The sequence below is a fragment of the Geotrypetes seraphini genome, chromosome 16 (assembly GCF_902459505.1).
Source record: "Geotrypetes seraphini chromosome 16, aGeoSer1.1, whole genome shotgun sequence".
NCBI classification, from domain to species: domain Eukaryota; kingdom Metazoa; phylum Chordata; class Amphibia; order Gymnophiona; family Dermophiidae; genus Geotrypetes; species Geotrypetes seraphini.
The window spans coordinates 41,542,154-41,566,861 of NC_047099.1; the positions used below are offsets into that span (position 1 = coordinate 41,542,154).

General features: G+C 46.0%; 1 protein-coding gene across 2 annotated transcripts in view; it reads right to left on the reverse strand.

Annotated features, from left to right (window-relative positions):
• BCAN (brevican) overlaps positions 1 to 913 on the reverse strand; it is a 60,398-nt gene extending 59,485 nt beyond the window's left edge. For both annotated transcript variants that reach the window (XM_033923167.1, XM_033923166.1), the window contains exon 1: positions 690 to 913. The gene's annotated coding sequence lies outside the window, so the exon portion shown is untranslated. The remainder of the gene's footprint in view (positions 1 to 689) is intronic.
• Between the last annotated feature and the right edge of the window lie 23,795 nt (positions 914 to 24,708).

A 24,708-nucleotide genomic window follows, 5' to 3' on the forward strand; every position in this document is an offset into this window, starting at 1 on the left:
TAAATACAGCTTAAGCCACTGACGGTGGAATGACATTTAAAAGAAGCAAAGAATCTCAGAAGTTTGATGTTTGTCCCGGAACAACGTCAGGACGGAACCTGTCCAAGGAAGGACAGAGACCAGAGCTGTGAAAATGAATTGCACAGCAGAGAAAAGGCAAACGGTCTGGAGCATAGCATCCTCTGCACTGCTCAATGTCTCAGGGTGGGAGGGAGGGAGAGATGTTGATTGGGGTGGGCACTACATCCACTCCTACACCCTTATTGCACCCCTGCTCTCCTACACAAACCATGTATATAGCCCAACATTTACTAAACTGTCTATCCTTTTGGGGAGTGAGGGGAGACTTGCAAGCCCCTTTCGCACCACCTCTGCCCTCCGTATAAGTCCTGAGCCCACAGAAGGATGACTACAGATAAAAAAAGACCTACGTGGTCCATCCAGTCTGCCCAGCGCTCTCACGAAAATGTTTCAATCGTTTTAACACAGAAGTGCCCAGAATTTATGCAAACAGTGGGATACAAGAGTTAATCAACTGAATGCTTATTTGGAAGAAGGTTCAATAATAACTCATAAAGTGCAGAATGAATGAATTCAGGGAAAGGAGCCTCTTGCAGACATTCATTAGCCCTTTCAAAGGGTCACCCTCTCTTTGTATTCTTTTTTTTAGTATAGCTGAAAAGTGTTACCTGTGACTTTAGCAGCAAAGGATGTGGCTGGGACCAGCTTCGTCCGATGAAGGCGCTGAAAGAAGTTTTGAGTCTGTCCCTTTTGCAGGGAGAGGGGGTTGGGGGTGGGAAGGGAGGGAGGGAGGGATGTTGCAGCAGGAAACTGCGTCTAATCCAAAATCCAGCGAGCAGGAGCTGGGAAATGATCCATCCCCAGCCCAGAACTGCACCAGTCCAGGACCAACCCCTCAAAGAGACTTCGTCTGCCTTTCTTTCCTCTTTTATCCCACCTCTTGCCCTGAAAAAAAAACACACACACACACACACAAACACGTATATATCTCCTGCCAAGTAATTGCACAGGCTCGACACGTGTATTTCTAATTCAGTACTAGGCTGGCAATCAAGGGGGGTGGGACTCCCCCTTTTCCTCCCCCTGGCTTTGTGGGACATAAACCTGGCCCAAGGAAAAAGGGCAGGAAGAGAGAGAGAGGGAGATGCGGAATATGGTTTTAGTTTCCATTCGATGGCACCAGAACTTGCTGACTCTGTCAATTGCAATTAAAAAACCAACAAAACCCAGCCCTGCAGCATCTAGGCGTGAAGATTGAAAGAAGAAGCTTTAGGCTGGGGAAGCTGGAGTCCTCATTTTCCCAGGCAAAGGTGAAAGTGGTGCCAGGGGAGCACAGGAGATAAGGTGCTGGGAATATGGCTTTGCCTCGGGATCTCTCTTGATGCGGTGTGGTGCCTTTAGGGATGTGAAATTCTGGATCTTCTAGAGAGAGATGAGGAAGGGCAGGAATCAATTCCACTGCAGAGAAATTGCAGCAGGGACTTTTTAAAGGGGGGTGACATTGCGGTAGGGATCTGCCTCCTGAGAGGCCTGAGGTGTGCCTGTCCTCATGAGCTGATGGTGGCTTACTGTTAATTGACCTCAGAGAAATTCTACCTGCTCAGAACATTTTATAAGAAATTTGGCAAAGAGGTGGATGCAAGGAGCAACTAACAGGGGTGGCCAGGAGAGAGGTGTTTGGGTGCAGTTAAACTCTACGATCAGACAGGATTTATCAAGATTTGTACCGAAATGGGGGGGAAAAAGGCTAGGAATTGGTTCAGAATGATTTTCTAAAGGGAAAAATCAACCATTTCCTATCTCTCCCTGGTCTAACTCTGAGCACGTGGTGCCTCTTTCGTCTTAGGAAAATCAGAACCACATCTCCATGCATGCAACGGGGTAAAATCAGGACCGGATCAGCTTCCCGGGATTGACACCATAGCCCTTCCCCCAAATACGCATAATGCTTCCTGGCAGAGCTCTTCTGGTCTCTTGTGTTGTGTTTCTGTCTGGCAGAGATCCACGGAGTTGAGGGGCCCATTTGGATTTTAAGTTCTGGTCGAAGAACTTGTCCTCTTATGAGCAGCCTTGAAGTCTGGGGATGCAAAATGGCTGAAGTAATTTTCTGTGCGCTTTTTCCATATTTTGCCTTTCTCTTCTGTATTATTGGGGGAACTACCGGTAGTAGAAGCTAGATCAGGACTGAGCAACTCCGGTCCTCGAGGGCCAGAATCCGGTCGGGTTTTCAGGATTTCCCCAAGGAATATGCGTTGAAAGCAATTCATGCAAATAGATCGCATGCATATTCCTTGGGGGAAATCCTGAAAACCCGACTGGATTCCAGCCCTCGAGGACCGGAGTTGCCCACCCCTGAGCTAGATAGACCCAACAGAGCTGCCATGTTATCTAATTCCAGGAGGGAGACTTTTTGACCAGTCCTGATTTTTACATTTATACTCCAAAAGCAGTGTGGGATTTGTAGTCTCTGAGTCTTCACATTGAAATCAATACTGCAGGTCCCATAATGCATCAAGGTGAGGATGTCAGAAATCCAGGATTAGCCTAAAGTCTCCCTCCCGGAACTGACACAATGAACTTTTAGTTTCCCACTACCCTAGCTTTTGTTACTGTGTGTGACTCCCTTCCAGGTAGGCCAGAGGTGCAGCATGAGGAATGTTTTCCTCTGATTTAGCCTAGGCATCTTTCATTTTAGAGAAAAGGCGCAGCCTAGTGGTTAAAGCCTACAACTACAACTGAAGCCAAGTCAGCTCATTGGGGTCAAGACCTTCGTCCAGCACTATCTGTAGGACATCTGATTCAGAGGATCTAAAAACTGTCCTTGCAGGTGCCCCAGGTATTAAAGAATTGCAATGAATATGCATGAGAATAGATTTACATTCCGAGGAGGCAGTGTATGCAAATTAATCTTATGAATATTCATTGTGGCTATCCTGTGCTTGCAAAGGGCTCAAAAATCCAGCGTGCATATCATCTCCCACCCCCTGTTAAGGTTTAGGAACATGATTTTATAGGATGGGGCCCCTTCCAGGAGGCCAGAGACGCACTGGCAGGAATTCAGAAGGGCAGAAAGGATTCAGGATGTGAGGAAAGCGCTGAACAAGGGCAGGTGAAGCTGCCTATTTGCCTTTTCCAACGTACGCTCTTCGAGCGTCCTCTGGGGCTAGTCTTACATTATGAGCTGCAAGGTTACAAATCTTGCAGCTCATACCCAAGATTGCTAACCAGAAAGGTTGGGCCACCAGAGTAAGTGCTGTGGTAGGACTTCTGGGCAAGCAGAAATTGCCTACAGAATCCTGGTGCTCTAGGTCCGTGTTTACTCAGGTGTTCATGAAATCCACAATGAATATGCATGAAAGAAATTTGCATATAACGGAGGCAGTGTATGCAAATGACGTTTATGCATATTCATTGAGGATATCCAGAAAACCTGACTGGCCAGGGGGGACTCCAGGACTGAGTTGAAAAACACTGCTCTAGGCGACCACCTGGTTTGCTTAATGGAAACACCAGCCCTGCTCAGGGCAAGAGGGAACCCTGTTGGTGGGTGGGAGGTTGCCAGGCCAGGGCAAGAAAGGTCTACGCAGTGCTTGTTGGCAAAGGTCATTCTTCCGAGAGCCCTCGCTGCGCTGGCATTTCACTGCACCAGGCCTGGGAGGGGAGGGAGAGTAATTTTCCCCAGTTTTCCTTTACATCCACCGAAACACGAAACATATTATTATCTGAAGCTGTCTCGGATTTCTTCCTTATGGAAGTACTTTGCTTAAGTCCTAGTTACCATGAAAACCAAATACTTCTGTCCTGAAACAGCGTAGGATTCAGAACCTTTTCCATTCTCTCATTACCACCTCATTTAAGTGTCTGGAGAAGGTGTGTATTAAGTATGTGGGTGGGAAGTGCCTGTTCGTGCGGAGATGTGACTGGACGTGCAAAGCATATGTGTGATTGTGTCTGTGTGTGTCTTTGGAAATGTATTAGTGTATTAATCTGTAAGTCATCCATGCCCGATAACCCCCCAAAACAATACACTGGATATATGTGACTGCATAGCAATGCATTGTATTTTTAATGTAGTGTAGGTGTGTCCGTGATGCTGATATGTGAATGCATGTATGTGACTGTACATGTAGAGCTGTAGGAATGTTGATATACATGAATGGATGGGTGTAGTTGTCTTGGAGTAGCTGTTTCGATGTGCTCGTATATGAAAATGAGTGGATATGTTGGAGGGTGTGTACGAGTACATTGATGAGCGTAGTGTTGGACTGGATGGATGTTGCCGTGCGACTGAATGCGAACGTGAGTGGAATGAGTGTAGGCGTATGATGGGTGCATTGATGGGCGTAGTGTTGGACTGGATGGATGTTGCCGTGCGACTGAATGCGAACGTGAGTGGAATGAGTGTAGGCGTATGATGGGTGCATTGATGGGCGTAGTGTTGGACTGGATGGATGTTGCCATGCGACTGAATGCGAACGTGAGTGGAATGAGTGTAGGCGTATGATGGGTGCATTGATGGGCGTAGTGTTGGACTGGATGGATGTTGCCGTGCGACTGAATGCGAACGTGAGTGGAATGAGTGTAGGCGTATGATGGGTGCATTGATGGGCGTAGTGTTGGACTGGATGTATGTTGCCGTGCGACTGAATGCGAACGTGAGTGGAATGAGTGTAGGCGTATGATGGGTGCATTGATGGGCGTAGTGTTGGAGTGGACAACTGTATCTGGATGGATGTTGTTGTACGACTGAATGCGAACGTGAGTGGAATGAGTGTAGGCGTATGATGGGTGCATTGATGGGCATAGTGTTGGAGTGGACAACTGTATCTGGATGGATGTTGCCGTGCGACTGAATGCGAACGTGAGTGGAATGAGTGCAGGCGTATGATGGGTGCATTGATGGGCGTAGTGTTGGAGTGGACAACTGTATCTGGATGGATGTTGCCGTGCGACTGAATGCGAACGTGAGTGGAATGAGTGTAGGCGTATGATGTGTGCATTGATGGGCGTAGTGTTGGAGTGGACAACTGTATCTGGATGGATTTTGCTGTGCGACTGAATGCGAACGTGAGTGGAATGAGTGTAGGCGTATGATGGGTGCATTGATGGGTGTAGTGTTGGAGTGGACAACTGTATCTGGATGGATATTGCCGTGCGACTGAATGCGAACGTGAGTGGAATGAGTGTAGGCGTATGATGGGTACATTGGTGGGTGTAGGGATGCTGGCGAGTGACTAAGTGAATGCACGTGAATGAGGGTAGGTGTGTATGCAAGGGGCCACTGAAACGTTCTCAGCCCAACCAAGAAGAGAATGATGAGGAACCATGAAAACAAGTTATTCCACACTTTCCTTGACACTTTTCATTTTTTATGAGGCAAATGCATCCAGTAAATGGGCACAAGTATAGGGAAACCAAGCCATTGTGACATCACCGAAGAGGTTGGCTGTCAAGCATTGGTGGAATGAGGCATTATGACATCACAACACGAGGGGCCGTTGAAAAGTTCTCAGCCCAACCAAGAAGAAAATGATGTGGAGCCATGAAGCTTACAAGTTATTCCACGCTTTTCATTTCATATCATTGAAAAGTGGGCTGAGAACGTTTCAGCAGCCCCTCATAAAGATGAAAAAAGAACTGAGGGCTGAGGAAGGAGTGAGACTGCATAGTAATGCATTGTGGCATGGGAGAGCTAGTGGGTGAAGGAAGAAGATGGAAATTTGATAGCTGAAAAGCAAAAAAATGAGGAGAAGGGTGAGAAAGAGGCAGAAAAGAGCTAAAAAAGGAATGGTCAATAAGTCAGAGGCAAGTGTAGTGAGGGAACAGACAGGAGAAAGGAGACAAGGCAAATAGGCATCAGCTGGTTGAAGAAGAATTAGCAGACGACAGACAGAACCACAGAAAAGAGAAACTGAAACCAATACGAAGGAAAACCAAAATGTCCAGACAGACAACAAAGGCAGGGAAAAACCCCAATATTTTAAATGGTATGTGTTAAGTTTGGGAAATGTGCATAGCAGATGTGTTCAGAAGGAAATGCATTTCAGGTTTTATTTCTCTGGCGTTGCAGCACATGCGAAGTTTAACTTCTTGGGGGTTCCCAGGTCAGTTTTTGTATATGTTTGGACCCCATTTACAAATCGTATGGGCTTCAGTGAATTTGCCACGGGAGAATCACTACCGTGGCTTTGTAAAAGGGCTCTTTTATTTCTCATTTGTGACGCCTCGTTTTATATTTGGTGAGGGTTTGTTGGAGTGATAGTAATAGGAAGTGAGAAAATTGGAAGGGAGGGAGGCCCTCTTTTATGTTCAGACCTGGGCCCTAGCAGGGCGAACACCAATCCTGATCCTTCCTCTCTAGCTAGCGGGGATCCCCCCCCCCCCCTCAAGCATCCTGCCTAAATCCCGAAACTTCTTATTGTACGGCAAATATCGATTTTTAGAGAGGAAAATGTTCTCAGACACCGGCTCGGAAATTATGGCAAAATGAAATCATCTGAGACTTATCAGTTCCAGATTTCTATCGCGGACCTTTCAAAGTGCAGTTTGCAGTGTTTGAAACCCAAATACATAAAGTGTCTGGTGGCGATAGACTTAATATTTAACCAACCTTGCTCGCATATATTCAGCGACACATCTTAATCTGCAGCCCTGTGCCAATGGGACCTGTTTTTGCCAATAAAAATGGCTTCTTCTGGAGAGATTTAGATGTTATATTGAAATTATTGCTCCTTGGGGGGGGGGGAGGGAGAAGGGTGCCATTGTACAAAGATTGAGTAACGAGTCAGGCATAAGCGGTGAGAAAAGTGGAAATAGATGAGAAGGAGAAGGAAGAAAGTGAGAGGGGGAAGAGGAGGGGGGGAGTTACAGAAATAGGAAGTGAATAGAGAAGAATAGAAGAGGAAGACGTGAGAAAGGGCTGCACTGGGGTGAAAGAAATTGACCTCATGGGGAGAGTATATGGTGGAGACGTTTCATCCTTGGTGATTAAGTCCCTGCCCATGGCAGACACACCATTTGGCACTTAAGAGAGAGGTTCATTTTGCTGCCAACTTTTAACCACCGCACCACCAGAGCAGTCGTCCCAGTGGTCTGGGCTCCCAAAAAATCTGTCCGCTCAGCACTGGCAAGGCAGGAAGCTTGGCGGGAAACAGTCCTCCTTGCTGTCTGCCCACTGGCAGCCAGACATCTCCTGCAGCCACATGCACGCTTACTCCAGATGGAAACTTCCACAGGGCAGAGAGAGTAATACAAAATTCCCGTCACACTTTTTGCAGAGGTTCTTAGCTTGCACGATTCTTTGGAGTGGAATTCTTTTACCTTTCCAGACAGATCCCTTAGATCAATCCACCAGAATCAGATTGCGAAATGATCCACAAACACAGAAACATAAAAACACGATGGCAGATAAAGGCCAAATGGCCCATCCGCAGCATCCACTATCTCCTCCTCTCCCTATTGGCTAAAGCTCTTAACAGTTGCATCTCCTCTTCCTATAGGCTAAGGCTCTTTACACCTCCATTGTGAGGTCATAGAAACATGATGGCAGATAAAGGCCAAATGGCCCATCCGCAGCATCCACTATCTCCTCCTCTCCCTATTGGCTAAGGCTCTTTACACCTGCATTGTGAGGTCATAGAGCTTTAGGGTTATAGAAACATGATGGCAGATAAAGGCCAAATGGCCCATCCGCAGCATCCACTATCTCCGCCTCTCCCTACTGTCTAAGGCTCTTCACATTTGCATCTCTTCTTCCTATAGGCTAAGGCTCTTTATACCTGCATTATGAGATCATAGAGCTTTATGGTTATAGAAACAGAAACATGACAACAGATGAAGGCCAAATGGCCCACCCAGTCTGCCCATCTGCAGCATCCACTATCTCCTCCTCTTCCCTAAGAGATCCCACATGCCTGTCCCATGCTTTCTCAGTTCATGGACCTCAACTTTAGAATTCCCTCCCTGTATCGCTTTGACTCCAGATACCCATAGGCCTGTTTAAATCTGAATTGAAAAGCTTCCTCATTAATGACTCCCGTTCTTGATTTTTTCCCCCTCTAATCCTCTAAGCTGGACACAATGTTTTCCCTTATGCTACTTCCCTCCCTCAATTCCTATCAGAATTTTGAAGTTCTACTCCCTGCCCTCACTCTTGTGTTAATGTCTTACACAGAGCACACAATACCCCTCCACCCCGTCCCCTAATTAGATTGTAAGCCGCTGAGAAGGCCATAACCATAGCATGGGATAGTAACCCCATAATAAACTTGGAAGAGAGTTCAAAAGAAGCCCCATTTCAAAACTGTACAAAGCAGTTTAATATTGCTGGAAGCCATGGAATGGGCAGAAGGGGGAAACAGAAATCCAGACTGATGCCGAATGAGCCCAGAAGAGAAGGGAAGTTCATATTAGAGAATGACACGGGGACAAATGTGTCCCTGTCCTCGCAGAAACTCAATTTTCCCTTCCTGTCCCCCTGAGTTTTGTCGCTCTCACTGTCCCTGCCCCTGCCCCATTCCTATAACTTCTGCCTTAACCCCACAAGCCTTGAACACTTATGATTTTTAAGTATTTGGGGCTTGTGCAAATGAGGACAGAGCTTGCAGGAATGGGGCAGGGGCAGGAAAAGAACTCGACGGGACGGGAAAATGAGTTGATGTTAATCAAATAAATTTAATTAATTAAGACAATAAAAATTCTCCCCCGAGGAGGGGAAAAAAATCTGTCCCCGTGTCATTCTCTAGATCATCTCCTGCCAGTAAAATTCAATTGGCATCTCTTTCTCGTCTCCAGCCCTCGAGAGCTTCACTGCCACGTGATCCAGAGCCCTTGAGACCAAAAACCTCCTGGACACATTCTTTAGGGTGAAATGCCCAGTTTTGGCTGCCAGAGGGCGCCCTTCATCTGCACTTAGCCAGTTTTCAACATCTCCAATCCAGTCGTGTGAATGTGGAGAGAAGAAGCGACTTAAGTTAGCCACGTCCAGGCTGGAGATTTTGGGACAGTCCTGGATTTCTAACCAGCCCCCCCCCCCCCCCCCCCACACACACACATTCCCAGCTTGGTGCATTATGGGACTTGCAGTACTAATTTAAATCAACAGAACGTAGCACTGCAAATCCCACACTGCTTTAGGATGTAAATTCATCCCAGAAGGGACTCAGAATCTCCAGCCTGGAATTGGGTAACTTGATATTTTTGTCATGCATCAGCACAAGAAACCCCCCCTTTTTTTTTTTTTTTTTTGTATAATTCAATCAGCAATTGAGCTAGAATTGGGGTTTTTTAATTTCAGTTCTGATTCACTTTATTTTTTTAGGCAAGAAATAATTCTGTACAAATTTTGAAAGCTTATCTGTTCCCATTACCTCATAGAATGATACATTGAGAGAGGAACCTTGAAAATCCCCCAGACTATCCCCCACCTCCTGGCAGGATCTGCTAGACCAGGGGTAGACAATTCCAGTCCTCGAAAGCTGGAGCCAGGTCAGGTTTTCAGGATATCCACAATAAATATGCATGAGATAGATTTGCATCTCAAGGAGGCATATCATTGGGTGCAAATATCTTTAATGCATATCCTGGAGGGCCACCAGCCACTCAGGTTTTCTGGATATCACTAATGAATATGCATGGGGCAGATTTGCATGCTCATCACCTCCATTATATGCAAATCTTTCTCATGCATATTCATTAGGGCTCTCCCGAAAACCCAACTGGCTGGTGGGGAACCACTGCTCTAAAACATGGTTGTCCAACAATCCAGTCAGGTTTTCTGGATTTCCCCAATGAATTTGCATGAGATCTATTTGCATGCACTGCTTCCATTGTATGTAAATAGATCTCATGCATATTCGTTGGGGAAATCCTAGAAAACCCGACCTGGCGAGGGCCAAGGTTGGACATTCCGAAACCTCTGCAGTTAGAAAGTCTCTCCTAATACATCTCCTTACTCTCTCATTGCACCCAGATAAATTGAAAGATGCAGTTATTCTGACATCACCCACCCACATCCCACAGAGAGAGAGTGACTATGTCCTTTTGGAAAAAAAAAATGTAAACTTTTCATGTGGAAATTCTGAAATGAACTGATGGAGGGGAATTGAAAACTACCCATACAGATATCTATACTAGAGAATGACATGTGGGCAAATTTGTCCCCATCCCCACAGGAACTCAATTTTCGCGCCCCCTGAGTTTTGTCGCTGTCCCTGCCCCCATTCCTGTAAGTTCTGCCTTAACCGCACAAGCCTCATACGGTTATGATTTGAAAGGGTTTGAGGCTCGTGCAGATGAGGACGGAGCTTAGGCATTGGTGGAATGAGGCATTATGACATCACAATCGGAGCTCTAGAATGTTGCTGCTTAGGATTTTAAAGGGTTTGAGGCTTGTGCAGATGAGGACGGAGTTTAGGCATTGGTGGAATGAGGCATTATGACATCATAATCCGAGCTCTAGAATGTTGCTACTTAGGATTTTAAAAGGTTTGAGGCTTGTGCAGATGAGGACGGAGCATAGCCATTGGTGGAATGAGGCATTATGACATCACAATCTGAGCTCTAGAATGTTGCTACTTATGAGGACGGAGCTCAAGCATTGGTGGAATGAGGCATTATGACATCACAATCCGAGCTCTAGAATGTTGCTACTTATGATTTGAAAGTGTTTGAGGCTTGTGCAGATGAGGACGGAACTCAGGCATTGGTGGAATGAGGCATTATGACATCACAATCTGAGCTCTAGAATGTTGCTACTTATGAGGACGGAGCTCAAGCATTGGTGGAATGAGGCATTATGACATCACAATCCGAGCTCTAGAATGTTGCTACTTATGATTTGAAAGTGTTTGAGGCTTGTGCAGATGAGGACGGAACTCAGGCATTGGTGGAATGAGGCATTATGACATCACAATCCGAGCTCTAGAATGTTGCTACTTATGATTTGAAAGTATTTGAGGCTTGTGTAGATGAGAACAGAGCTTGAAGGAATGGGACAGGGACAGGGACAGGGACAGGAACAGGATAAGAATTCACCGGGATGGGGTGGGAAAAAGTTCCATCAGGGACGGGGAAAAATTTGTCCCCGTGTCATTCTCTAATCTACACACACCGGAGTTTAAAAGGCTTCAGTCCCATTTCTGCTGGTGAGCTGGTGCCCTCTACTGGTTAAGGGGGATGAAACTGCCCCAGTAATTGCAAGCCTGTCACCACATCTATTAAACACTGCAGTGCAGTCCTGTACCAAGAGCTGTACCACTGCCAGCTCACCGTCGCCTCTCATTGGTGGTGACAAAGCAGGCAGGGCAGGTGGGTACAGTCCTGACGTTCTGTTGCACATGCAGACTTAACAGAAGGGGCCTGGAAACTGCTTTCAGAATCCAGAGTATTAAGCCAGTCCTGGACATTCATTGCAATCTGGGTTAGAGCGAAAACAAATTTTGAAACCGCGAGAATCGCTAAGCTCTGGAACACGTTGCCAGAGGATGGGGTAAGAGCGGAAAGGTTTGGACAAGTTCCTGGAGGAAAAGTCCGTAGTCTGTTATTGAGAAGGACACGGGGAAGCCACTGCTTGCCCTGGATCGGTGGCGTGGAATGTTGGAAAGCTCACCGGACGGGGGTTATGGCGAGGTGAGTATCCGGGGCGCCACTGCTCTGCTGGGATGTCCGTGTGGCATCCCGAGGGCTTTTTCTGTGCGCTTTTCTTTTGGAGGCATGTTTTGGGGTTGTTTGGGGTTTTTTTTTTTTTAAATGGTTCATAAACGAACACGTAACGCAGGTTTTAGCGCCGGCAGCAGCGGTAACTGCTCTGACGCTCATATGAACTCGCGCTACACATTACTAAAGAAGGGGGAAAGATAGAAGCATATCTGAAAAATGGTCATTTGGGGGGGAATGGTCATTTTTTTTGGGGGGGAACCCCAAGAAGGACATGTTTGGTGCTGGATTTTTGTGCGTCTTCTGCAAAACATCTAAACCCAGATTTAAACGTTATATTGAAAACGCCCCTCCACATAAACGCTGCCAATGGATATCTTTGCAAAATGGCAGCCCAAGGGTAGCGATGACGTATTTCTAGTGTGTTGGTGAAATATTCTATAAATCTTTAAGGAAACCTCATACACACCTGCTGTCCCACTGTGGAACAGGTACAACACGGGCAGCGGTCGTAAAAATTTCTCCCAGGCCAACGGCTTCAGCGCTGTGTCGCAGACTGGCTCCGACAGACCACGGCAGAGCCAGTGCGAGAGGGTCATTCAGTCTTCCTGGCCTGTCACCTCTCTCCTGTTGATAGCAACAAGCTGTGTGTGTGTGGGGGGGGGGGGATGGTTGTTATGATGCGGGTACCTGGATTAAAACCAACACCGCCCGGCATTTGTCACCAGCGGACCACACTGCATTGGGAATAATCATCAGCCCACCCCCTGTAGACCATGCTGGGTTCATTGGAAGGCATCAAATTGCTCCTCCATAGCCCCCCCCAGCCTTGATGCTGGGATGGATGAAAGCAATCGCTGGAGAACAAACTCCCTGGAATGAAGACAAGGATCTCAAGCGCTCGGAACTGGACTCCCTCCTCTGCCCCCCCCCCCCCCCAATGCAAGCATTCTTTCATTATCTGGATATAATTGCTTTGGGCACAGATTTCATGGCCTTCTTTGCTGCATCTGAATATTCAAGGTGAATGGTTAACCTCAGACCTGCCATGCTTATCTCATCCAGATAAATAAATTCTTTATCAGCCCGGTATAAGGGTCCTGGAGGCAGGCTCTGCATTTTTCGTTGACTAGAAAACCTGTTTTTATCGTAGATTAGGGCTGCCACATAATCTTGCAGGGCTCTGCTTCTCTTCTAGGTCAAATATAGAAAAACAGGAGAAAAGCGACAGAGGCTTCTCTCCTTCCTTATAAAGTCATTTGCTGGGCGCCTCAGCTACGATCCTGATACATGCACTTGACATTTTGGGTCAAAATCCTTCAGAGTGTGGTGCAGTAGTTAAAGCTATGGCCTCAGCCCCCCCTGAGGTTGTGGGTTCAAACCCACGCTGCTCCTTGTGACCCTGGGCAAGTCACTTAATCCCCCCCATTACCCTAGGTACATTAGATGGGTTGTGAAAAGTTTCAGCCTCTGATAACCAGAGCTGATATTGTGACGTCATAATGCCTCATTCCACCAATAAGAGCCAACCTCATCAGTGATGTCACAAGGGCTTGATTGTCCTAGACTACATTTTGATTTCTAGAGTGGTGAAGTGGTTAAAGCTCCAGCCTCAGCACCCTGAGGTTTTGGGTTCAAACCCACGCTGCTCCTTGTGACCCTGGGCAAGTCACTTAATCCCCCCCATTACCCTAGGTACATTAGATGGGTTGTGAAAAGTTTCAGCCTCTGATAACCAGAGCTGATATTGTGACATCATAATGCCTCATTCCACCAATAAGAGCCAACCTCATCAGTGATGTCACAAGGGCTTGATTGTCCTAGACTACATTTTGATTTCTAGAGTGGTGCAGTGGTTAAAGCTCCAGCCTCAGCACCCTGAGGTTTTGGGTTCAAACCCACGCTGCTCCTTGTGACCCTGGGCAAGTCACTTAATCCCCCCCATTACCCTAGGTACATTAGATGGGTTGTGAAAAGTTTCAGCCTCTGATAACCAGAGCTGATATTGTGACGTCATAATGCCTCATTCCACCAATAAGAGCCAACCTCATCAGTGATGTCACAAGGGCTTGATTGTCCTAGACTACATTTTGATTTCTAGAGTGGTGAAGTGGTTAAAGCTCCAGCCTCAGCACCCTGAGGTTTTGGGTTCAAACCCACGCTGCTCCTTGTGACCCTGGGCAAGTCACTTAATCCCCCCCATTACCCTAGGTACATTAGATGGGTTGTGAAAAGTTTCAGCCTCTGATAACCAGAGCTGATATTGTGACATCATAATGCCTCATTCCACCAATAAGAGCCAACCTCATCAGTGATGTCACAAGGGCTTGATTGTCCTAGACTACATTTTGATTTCTAGAGTGGTGCAGTGGTTAAAGCTACAGCCTCTGCACCCTGAGGTTTGGGGTTCAAACCCCCGCTGCTCCTTGTGACCCTGGGCAAGTCACTTAATCCCCCCCATTACCCTAGGTACATTAGATGGGTTGTGAAAAGTTTCAGCCTCTGATAACCAGAGCTGATATTGTGACGTCATAATGCCTCATTCCACCAATAAGAGCCAACCTCATCAGTGATGTCACAATGGCTTGATTGCCCTTTACGTGGCTCACTTTACACCATTTTGATTTCTAGAGTGGTGCAGTGGTTAAAGCTACAGCCTCTGCACCCTGAGGTTTGGGGTTCAAACCCACGCTGCTCCTTGTGACCCTGGGCAAGTCACTTAATCCCCCCCATTACCCTAGGTACATTAGATGGGTTGTGAAAAGTTTCAGCCTCTGATAACCAGAGCTGATATTGTGACGTCATAATGCCTCATTCCACCAATAAGAGCCAACCTCATCAGTGATGTCACAATGGCTTGATTGCCCTTTACGTGGCTCACTTTACACCATTTTGATTTCTAGAGTGGTGCAGTGGTTAAAGCTACAGCCTCTGCACCCTGAGGTTTGGGGTTCAAACCCACGCTGCTCCTTGTGACCCTGGGCAAGTCACTTAATCCCCCCCATTACCCTAGGTACATTAGATGGGTTGTGAAAAGTTTCAGCCTCTGATAACCAGAGCTGATATTGTGACGTCATAATGCCTCATTCCACCAATAAGAGCCAACCTCATCAGTGATGTCACAAGGGCTTGATTGTCCTAGACTACATTTTGATTTCTAGAGTGGTGCAGTGGTTAAAGCTCCAGCCTCAGCACCCTGAGGTTTTGGGTTCAAACCCACACTGCTCCTTGTGACCCTGGGCAAGTCACTTAATCCCCCCGCCATTACCCCAGGTACATTAGATGGGTTGTGAAAAGTTTCAGCCTCTGATAACCAGAGCTGATATTGTGACGTCATAATGCCTCATTCCACCAATAAGAGCCAACCTCATCAGTGATGTCACAATGGCTTGATTGCCCTTTACGTGGCTCACTTTACACCATTTTGATTTCTAGAGTGGTGCAGTGGTTAAAGCTACAGCCTCTGCACCCTGAGGTTTGGGGTTCAAACCCCTGCTGCTCCTTGTGACCCTGGGCAAGTCACTTAATCCCCCCCATTACCCTAGGTACATTAGATGGGTTGTGAAAAGTTTCAGCCTCTGATAACCAGAGCTGATATTGTGACGTCATAATGCCTCATTCCACCAATAAGAGCCAACCTCATCAGTGATGTCACAATGGCTTGATTGCCCTTTACGTGGCTCACTTTACACCATTTTGATTTCTAGAGTGGTGCAGTGGTTAAAGCTACAGCCTCTGCACCCTGAGGTTTGGGGTTCAAACCCACGCTGCTCCTTGTGACCCTGGGCAAGTCACTTAATCCCCCCCATTACCCTAGGTACATTAGATGGGTTGTGAAAAGTTTCAGCCTCTGATAACCAGAGCTGATATTGTGACGTCATAATGCCTCATTCCACCAATAAGAGCCAACCTCATCAGTGATGTCACAATGGCTTGATTGCCCTTTACGTGGCTCACTTTACACCATTTTGATTTCTAGAGTGGTGCAGTGGTTAAAGCTACAGCCTCTGCACCCTGAGGTTTGGGGTTCAAACCCACGCTGCTCCTTGTGACCCTGGGCAAGTCACTTAATCCCCCCCATTACCCTAGGTACATTAGATGGGTTGTGAAAAGTTTCAGCCTCTGATAACCAGAGCTGATATTGTGACGTCATAATGCCTCATTCCACCAATAAGAGCCAACCTCATCAGTGATGTCACAATGGCTTGATTGCCCTTTACGTGGCTCACTTTACACCATTTTGATTTCTAGAGTGGTGCAGTGGTTAAAGCTACAGCCTCTGCACCCTGAGGTTTGGGGTTCAAACCCACGCTGCTCCTTGTGACCCTGGGCAAGTCACTTAATCCCCCCCATTACCCTAGGTACATTAGATGGGTTGTGAAAAGTTTCAGCCTCTGATAACCAGAGCTGATATTGTGACATCATAATGCCTCATTCCACCAATAAGAGCCAACCTCATCAGTGATGTCACAAGGGCTTGATTGTCCTAGACTACATTTTGATTTCTAGAGTGGTGCAGTGGTTAAAGCTACAGGCTCTGCACCCTGAGGTTGTGGTTTTAAACCCACGTTGCTCCTTGTGACCTCTGGGTAAGTCACTTAATCCCCCCATTACCCCAGGCACATTAGATAGATTGTGAACCCATGGGACAGACAAGGAAAAATGCTTGAGTACCTGAATACCGCTCTGAGCTCCTTTGGGAGAACGGTATAGAAAATGGAATAAATGTCTGTGTACATCCTACACATGAGACACACACAAACCTATCTGCTTCCCCCCCCCCCCACACACACACAAGCACACATATACCACAGTACAAGTTCCATACAACTCTACTGTGCACAGACAGATATTCCACAAACACATACGGATCAATATTCAAAAGCCCCTACGCAAGGACGGGGAGAGGAGAGGAGTACGCCAGCCAGACGGAGCATCAAACACAGGATTATCCAGAAATGCCACCTAACCAGGAACAAGCCGCCGCCGAAGATCTCAGCGAGACAATGGACATTAATTTTGTTACAATGAGACATCAAAACCCGAGAGGATGGTACAGTTTAGGGGGGATGAAGAACTTTTGTGCACATAAAAAGGCGGCGGGACTTGGGTGCGATCATCTTAAGGTGGCCAAACAGGTTGAAAAGGCCACGGCGAACGCTAGAAGAATGCCAGCGAGCATAGGGAGCGCTAATAATCGCAGTTTAGTCAAAAGGGGGGGGGGGATTAGCTGGGCGCTTGGAACCAAGAGCACCTCTCAAGTGCATCTGGCGGGTGGAGGGAGGAGAGCTTGACGGAGGAGCAAAGGGTCAGCGAGGAAAGCAGCCGGACCGGCTAAACATCGGAAGCAGATCGGCCTCCCTACATTACATCCCAAAACACTTTCTGTCACGGGCAGCTCTTTCGATATTTTTCCCAGGACGGCTGATGTACCCCAAAATCTTGGTGGAGGAGATTGTACGGCATGAAAGAAAGCAGGAGAGAGTCCCACGCGGGCTAGGTTATGCCACCAGCAGAGGGCGCTCGGTGCCCACATAATGCCAAAACATTGGTCTGTCATGATAAAACAGATCATCAAAACATATATATGTATTTGTAATCAGTAAACTCAATATAAAATGTACTTTCTTGGTCCACATTATCAGAAGAAACTGTTCCAAGAATTACTTCTTTTGTTTTATAATTATATTAATATCTGTAATCTGGCACGTCTTAGGGAAAGGAGCTTCAGATTAGACTGGAAAGGGATCACTTCACCGACCCTCATCTGTTGTAATCATTTGCTTCTTCTCCCACCTCCCCTGTTTAAAATCAACTTTATTATTATTGTCCTAAAGAACCAACTCTTAAAAAGACTTTTCTATTTTTTCAAGTCTATAAAAAATATTTATATTTTTGAAGTCAAGCCAAAAAACATTGACGAATCAGACTTAAGAACATAAGTAATGCCTCTTCTGAGTCAGACCAGCAGTCCGCTCACGCGGCGGCCCATCAGGTCCAGGACCTGTGTGGTAATCCTCTATCTATACCCTTCTATCCCCTTTTCCTTCAGGAAATCATCCAAATGCTTCTTGAACCCCAAAACCGTACTCTGTCCTATCACGCCCTCTGGGAGCGCATTCCAGTTATCCACCACCCTCTGGGTGAAGAAGAACTTCCTAGCATTGGTTCTGAATCTGTCCCCTCTTAATTTCTCCGAATGGCCTCTCGTTCTTGTAGTTTTCGAACGTTTGAAGAATCTGTCCCTCTCTACTCTCTCTATGCCCTTCATGATCTTGTAAGTCTCTATCATGTCCCCTCTAAGTCTCCGCTTCTCCAGGGAAAAGAGCCCCAGTTTCTCCAGTCTTAGGTGGGAGGGGAGGGGGAGGGGGATAAATTGGTTGGTTATGTATATTTGAAAGTTAAATGTGCTTATATTGACTTATTATATATGATATATTTATATATTGCGCTATTGAACATTGTAAAATCAATAAAGTTTTTTTTCAATGATCATGGCAGTTGAGCCAATTCAAAATGTTTGAGTTTTGCACCGAAATCGCCAAACTTGGGGCCTGTTTTGCAAAGCCGCAATAGCAGCTGCAGCGCAGTAACGGCCCCGAAGCCCATCGAGATTTAAAGGGCTTCAGGGCTGTTGGTGTCATTTATAGAATCAGGCCCTTATGTGCACAAAGGCACATTTTTAACTAAAAAGTGCACACCATGTGTAACGAGGATGCAGTCTTCTGAAAGTGCACTCACGTGGATGGCTTTTTACGGAGATCTAGCACTTGTAATGGCATTCATTTCAAAATGTTTAAAAAGCCTGGCAAAAAAAAATGTTCTGGCTGCCCGTCCCTAAAATAAACCGGAACATGGCATTGAGCAAAACCAGAACCAGCGTCACGCAGCTTGATGGCCACCGTCTCTGGGGGCAAAGTCAGAAACTTTCCATTTTCTCCGTCATCTTGAAACCACAAAAAAAAAAAAAAAAATGAAAGACGAATGGATAAGAATTTGTCCAAATGTGATTATGTCTTACAAAAGCAAGATCTGAGATTACGGTGGGCTGATCCAGTGCGGAACTGAGAAAAGGATTCAAACTAGCAACCGAGATTTCGAACCAATAGCATCTATGACATTTGCGTGAGAGAGGGAGTGAGAATGAAAAGAGAGGGAGGGAAGGAGAAGGAGAAAAAGGAAAGAGAGTTAAAGATGACGGAAAGAGAAAAAGTGAGAGGGAAAAGGAGAAGGTGAAAAAGTGAAAGGAAATGAGAGTTGGCATGAGAAGATAGAGTAAAAAGAAGAGAAGAGAGATAAAGAGAAAGAAGGAAAGGGAGGAGAAGGAGAGAGAGAAAAAAATGAGGAGAAAGAGAGTGAGAGGAGAGGCAGAATGAAACAAAGTGGATTAATTAGAGTGCCACAAAGCCCAAAAGATCTTCAGTACATCTGTCGTCCCACATATGTCCCACAAACTTATAAATGTCTCTCTTCTGAGTCTCTGGCCTGGAATTCTGCCAGGTCACAGGGGGGTCGAAGCTAAATCGGACTGGGCATCCCAGTTGCCGGAGGGGGCTCAAAGATCAGGAATCTCATCTGTGCGATCCCTTCAAACTTCTGTGCTCCCGTGGCATACCGACGGGGCTTCTGCAGCCCTCCCCACCCCCGACCGAGCAGGAGCTTGCTGTGAATCTTCTGGCAAGAGAGAGAAGAAAAAAAAAGGGTCACTCGCACACCCACCTCACGAGATCCAAGTGAAAACAGGGGCCTGATGTATTCAAACATGGGTCAAAATGAGCATTAATGTTCAGCGGGCATTTGGCTGTATTTAGAAGGCCTGCAAAATAGTTGCGATATATCAGGAAATAAAGTCATAAATAAATACACGTTAAAAATACCTGATGCAGTATGCTAATGATATACTAATTCATTGGGCCTTAAAACTACAGGCCAGGTGCATTATTAGAATGGTGGTGAAGTTAACAAGTTGAGACGTGGCACCGTGGCATGCTATTGAGCGTGCTCCCTTTTCTCTAGTGATCCCCAAGTGTATGTCAGTAGCAGCTTTCAGCCACGCAGATTGATTTTCCTCCTTTGTATTGGCTAATTTCCATTGCACCAACCAGAAGACCATCGATATTCGACCCTTGAGGAAGGCAATTCCTGCCGAAACACTGTCAGTGTCAACTATTGTGTTTTTTCCAGCCTCCGTGCTCTGAGAAGAGTGAGAGCGCTCTTTCACCAGCAACACTTCTCTGTATTGGTTCAATCGATTATTTTGTCAAGGCTGGATTACTGCAATTCAGTGTATTTGGGTCTTTCAAAGGATCACGTTACCCCTCTGTTCAAGGAATTCCATTGGCTTCCAGTGTATCTCAGAATTCAATTGAAGTGCATTTGTTTTGCATTTAAGATCCTATTTGCCATTTTCGCCACTTTGATTCCTTTAGACTGACTGGAATGTTCCTAGATCTCATCTTGCCAGAAGTTCTAAAAAATTAAAACTTACATTTCCCTCTCTCAGTGGTAAAAACAGAACCTTGAAGAGATTTAGTTCTTCTTTTGCTTTTAAATTAACTGAATTCTGGAATGCTTTACCGCTTACATTAAGAAGCTTAGGTGCTTTTGCTTTATTCCGGAAAGTTCTGAAAACTGTTTTGTTTGCTAAACATTTTGGAAATGAACTATTTCAGTCTACTCTTCCTTGTCAAATTTATGTATTACATTATTGTTAACCGAGTCGAGCTCCTCTTGGTTGATGACTCAGTCTATAAAACTAGGTTTTAGTTAGTTAGTTTATCAATAAAGTTTCTTCTGATTGACCCACGCTTGAGCTGATGACATCTCTTCCTCACGACCCCTGTGTTTGCTTTGTTGCTTTCGTCGAAGAGGTTTCTTGGGTTTCTCTCCGGTACATTCCCCCTTCCTCCATTTGCAGACTCAGAAACGTCTGTGTGGGGGACTCAGAGGGGTGGTGCAGTGTGTCTCAGTAGGGTGGGGGCCTGTGTGGGTGAATGAGGGCACTGGTGGTGTATTTGAACTGTGAATCCCTGGAGTATATGGTGTGTAGCATGAGTCTACAAAGACAATGTAGGCGCATCTGTGGGGATGAGTGGAGCGGTGTGGAGAGGTTGGGGAGAGTTGTGTGAATGGTGACAAGAGAGTGGGTGAGTAGGAAGATGGGGTGGGAACTAGGCAGACTACGAGTCTGCCTAGGTCAACAAGCTGGGGCTCTTTACCCTGGAAAAGCGGATACTTAGAGGGGACATGATAGAAACTTATAAAATCATGAAAGGCATAGAGAAGGTGGAGGAGGACAGATTCTTCAGACTAACCGGGCCCACAAAAACAAGAGGGCATTCAGAAAAATTGAAAGGAGACAGATTCAAGACGAATGCTAGGAAGTTCTTCTTCAGTCAGAGGGTGGTGGACACCTGGAATGTGCTCCCAGAGGAGGTGATAGGGCAGAGTACAATATTGGGTTTCAAAAAGGGATTGGATGACTTCCTGAAGGTGAAGGGCATTGAAGGATACAGATAGAGGGTAACTTTACAGGACACTAAATGAATAGGGAATACACGATTTAGGTAAAGGATCACTTACAGGTCATGGACCTGGGGGGGGCCGCCGCAGGAGCGGACTGCTGGGCACGATGGACCCCTGGTCTGACCTGGCAGAGGCGATGCTTATGTTCTTTAACAAAATTGGAGGGAACAACAGTGTGGTGCCAGCTGGCAGGGCAGCAGTACTTAAACATGTGACACGTCTCTTGTAGTCTTTAAAAAAAAAAAGACTCTCATTTGTCCGCCTGTCGGCAAAAGAAAGACGCTTTAATTGTCTGTGGTGTGTCCACCTTGTAGTCCACGTGCAGTGGCCGAAGGCACCACTACCATCCCCTCTGAAAAGGCCTGGCAAAGATTGCGGCGAGTGCTAGCAGTCAATTTGTGAGACTGAGCTGGTACCCCTCAAACTCTGGCATACGAGTGACGTTCACTACTTCATAGTATGAGCAATTTGAACCCGTTTGAAGACAGCTTGGAAAATCAAAGTTTATGAATGACCTTTTTTTTAAAAAAAAAAAAAAAAAAAAATTGCTTTCTACCTCCATTGAAATGAAAGGACGGTAGAAATGTTGCTTCCTCTCTAGAGGTGCAGTTAAAAATCAGTCCTAAACTGGCCCACCTAGAATCTACTAGACATTGTGCTTTTTACTTCCGTTCCATATTTGAGGTGATCTAGTTTAAAATTTTCAAAATCACATTGAAAACACGGCTCTTTAACATGGCATGCAAATTAGGTAGAGCTGTTGGTTTTGAGATCAAATCCCAGGGCAAGTCACTTAATCCCCCTGTGCCCACTGCTTTGAAACGTCAAAGCAAGAAAAAGGCCCCATTCCCTTCCCCTTTTATCAAGCCCAGTATCCTGTGGCCAACCCATGTCAGAAACCCAAAGAGTAGCAACATTTCAGAGCTGAGATTGTGATGTCATAATGCCTCATTCCACCAACGCCTAAGAGCCAAACTCATCAGTGATGTCACAATGGCTTGACAGGGTTGATCCAGTCCTGGGTTTACCCCTATTGCATGCAGGGACTTGTAGTTCCGTTTCCCCAATCGCATTCCCTCACCGTCTCCCACATGGCAGTCTGCCAGTTGCAAGAGGCATTTTTCATAGTCTAAGTCATTGCAAATCAGCCCTAGAATGAGTCAGCATGCGTCCAGGCATTGTCTTTCACCTCCGCCGAACAGAAAGGCTGCATTCTCTCCGTGGCCAGCTGTGACAAAGGAATTGGAAAAGACAAAGGGAGGAGGTCAACCCTGACCGAGTCCCAGCTTCCTCTCCAACTTCACTGACTCAGATCCACATATAGAAAGAAACGCCCCCATTTTAGCAGCAAAGAACATGGTAGGATCTGACTTTTTAGAACTGGATACCAAAAGCTTTACTTGATGGATTGGCCAGAGGAAGACAGGAACTAGAAGGAGCTGAGATAATTTCCACATCTGGCTGCAGCAGGGAGAGATGCCTTGTCCAGACGGGGACCAGTGCAGAAGCACGCAGTTAACCAGTGGCATTAGCACAAACCTCTGGGTGCAAGATGCAGAAACTGCTTCAGTGTGGAAGTTAGCTGGTGCAAGACACATCAGTGCACAATGGTAACCAGGCTATTAGCAAATCTGCCCCAACGCAGAAAGGGGATGAGACTTCATATACAGCCTTTCTGTGATTACAATCAAAGTTATGATTTGTCATCAATTTTTATACAGTGCAATCCCTGAATTCTTCAAGAATAGTGGCCCTGATTCTGCAAAACGCGTCTATACTGCCTCTGTATCGCTCAATGATGCGACCTCACCTGGAGGATTGCGTTCAATTCTGGTCTCCTTATCTCAAGAAAGATATAGCGGCGCTAGAAAAGGTTCAAAGAAGAGCGACCAAGATGGTAAAGGGGATGGAACTCCTCTCGTATGAGGAAAGACTAAAACGGTTAGGGCTTCTCAGCTTGGGGCTGAGGGGAGATAGGATGGAAGGCTACAAAATCCTGAGTGGCGTAGAACGGGTACAAGTGGATCGATTTTTCACTCCGTCAAAAAATTACAAAGACTAGGGGACACTCGATGAAACTGCAGGGAAATACTTTTACAACCGATAGGAGGAAAAAAAAATTTTCACTCAGAGAACAGTTAAGCTCTGGAACGCGTTGCCAGAGATTGTGGTAAGAGCGGATAGCGTAGCTGGTTTTAAGAAAGGTTTGGACAAGTTCCTGGAGGAAAAGCCCATAGCCTGCTGTTGAGAAAGACATGGGGGAAGCCACTGCTTGCCCTGGATGGGTGGCATGGAATCCTGCTGCTATTTGGGGTTTTGCCAGGTTCTTGCGACTTGGATTGGCCTCTGTGACGACGGAATACTGGGTAGATGGACCATTGCTCTCATAATACTTTCTTGTTATAATGGAATCATGCACAGGGGTTTGTAATTCCCTGCCCAGAAATAATTTCAAGAGTACCAGTAATTGGACTGGACTAAAGATGAGGCAAACCCAGGTGCTCAAGATGGGGGCAAAAAGCACCCAAATATCCATCATTTTGACATTCTAGGTCACATGCCCAGAAAACAGTTGATGAGACAAAAATCTAACTACGGACCTTGGGGCCTATTCGTTCCAGGACCCAATTAAAGAGAATTAAAGAAACAGGATGATTGAAGAAAGGCAGGACAGGAGTCAGCTTGAAACAGGCATAAGAAGAATATAGGACAGGTCAAGGAGAATGAGGCCTGCAAGCCTTGTCCAGCACAATTTCTGTGAATATTTCCATCCAGGTCCCTTGGGGATTAACCCATTCTCTCTCCGCTCGCTCGCTGATGTTTCAGCTTGCATGTGTAAGAAATTGGATGTAAAAGAAAAAAAATTAAGACTGCTTCTACTGTTTGTTAAGTTCTGTGCACTTACAAGAGTGACCGAGTGCTACTCGGTGGAGTATTTCTTCCCTGCCGGTTGCTTTTTGGTTTACAAAAGTACCAGTGTGCTTTTGGTGTTGATCTTTTGGTCGCTAAATTAAAAATGGTGTTCCATGGTTTCCAGCGCTGTTGGCTGTTCTATGCATCTCCCCCTTAGTTTGCACCAATTATCCCTCCCTTTTCACATCTCATCCAAAAACTTTAAATGGATTTCAATACCAGCATGGCACTGGCCCAAATATTCAGCCTTCTAGGACCTTGACTTGGCCTGTCAAACAGACTGCACGAGCGCCTGAGGCCTTGCGGGACTTCAAGTTACCCAAGTTCAAGTTTCAAGTTTATTCGGACTTCTAAGCGGTGCACATCAGTAGAAAGGGTTATGCAAAATACATATGGAGTTCATATTTATTGAGGTCAACCAGAATCAATAAATATGATAAAAAAAAAAAAAAATACATATAGAGTTAAAACAAGGTGACAAAATTTGTAAAGAGGGACATCACTAGGGATTGTTAATTCAAAGAACAGGTGACAAACAAAATGAACGCAGACAAAAAGGAAGTGGGATAGAATTACAACGATGAGAGGAAAGAA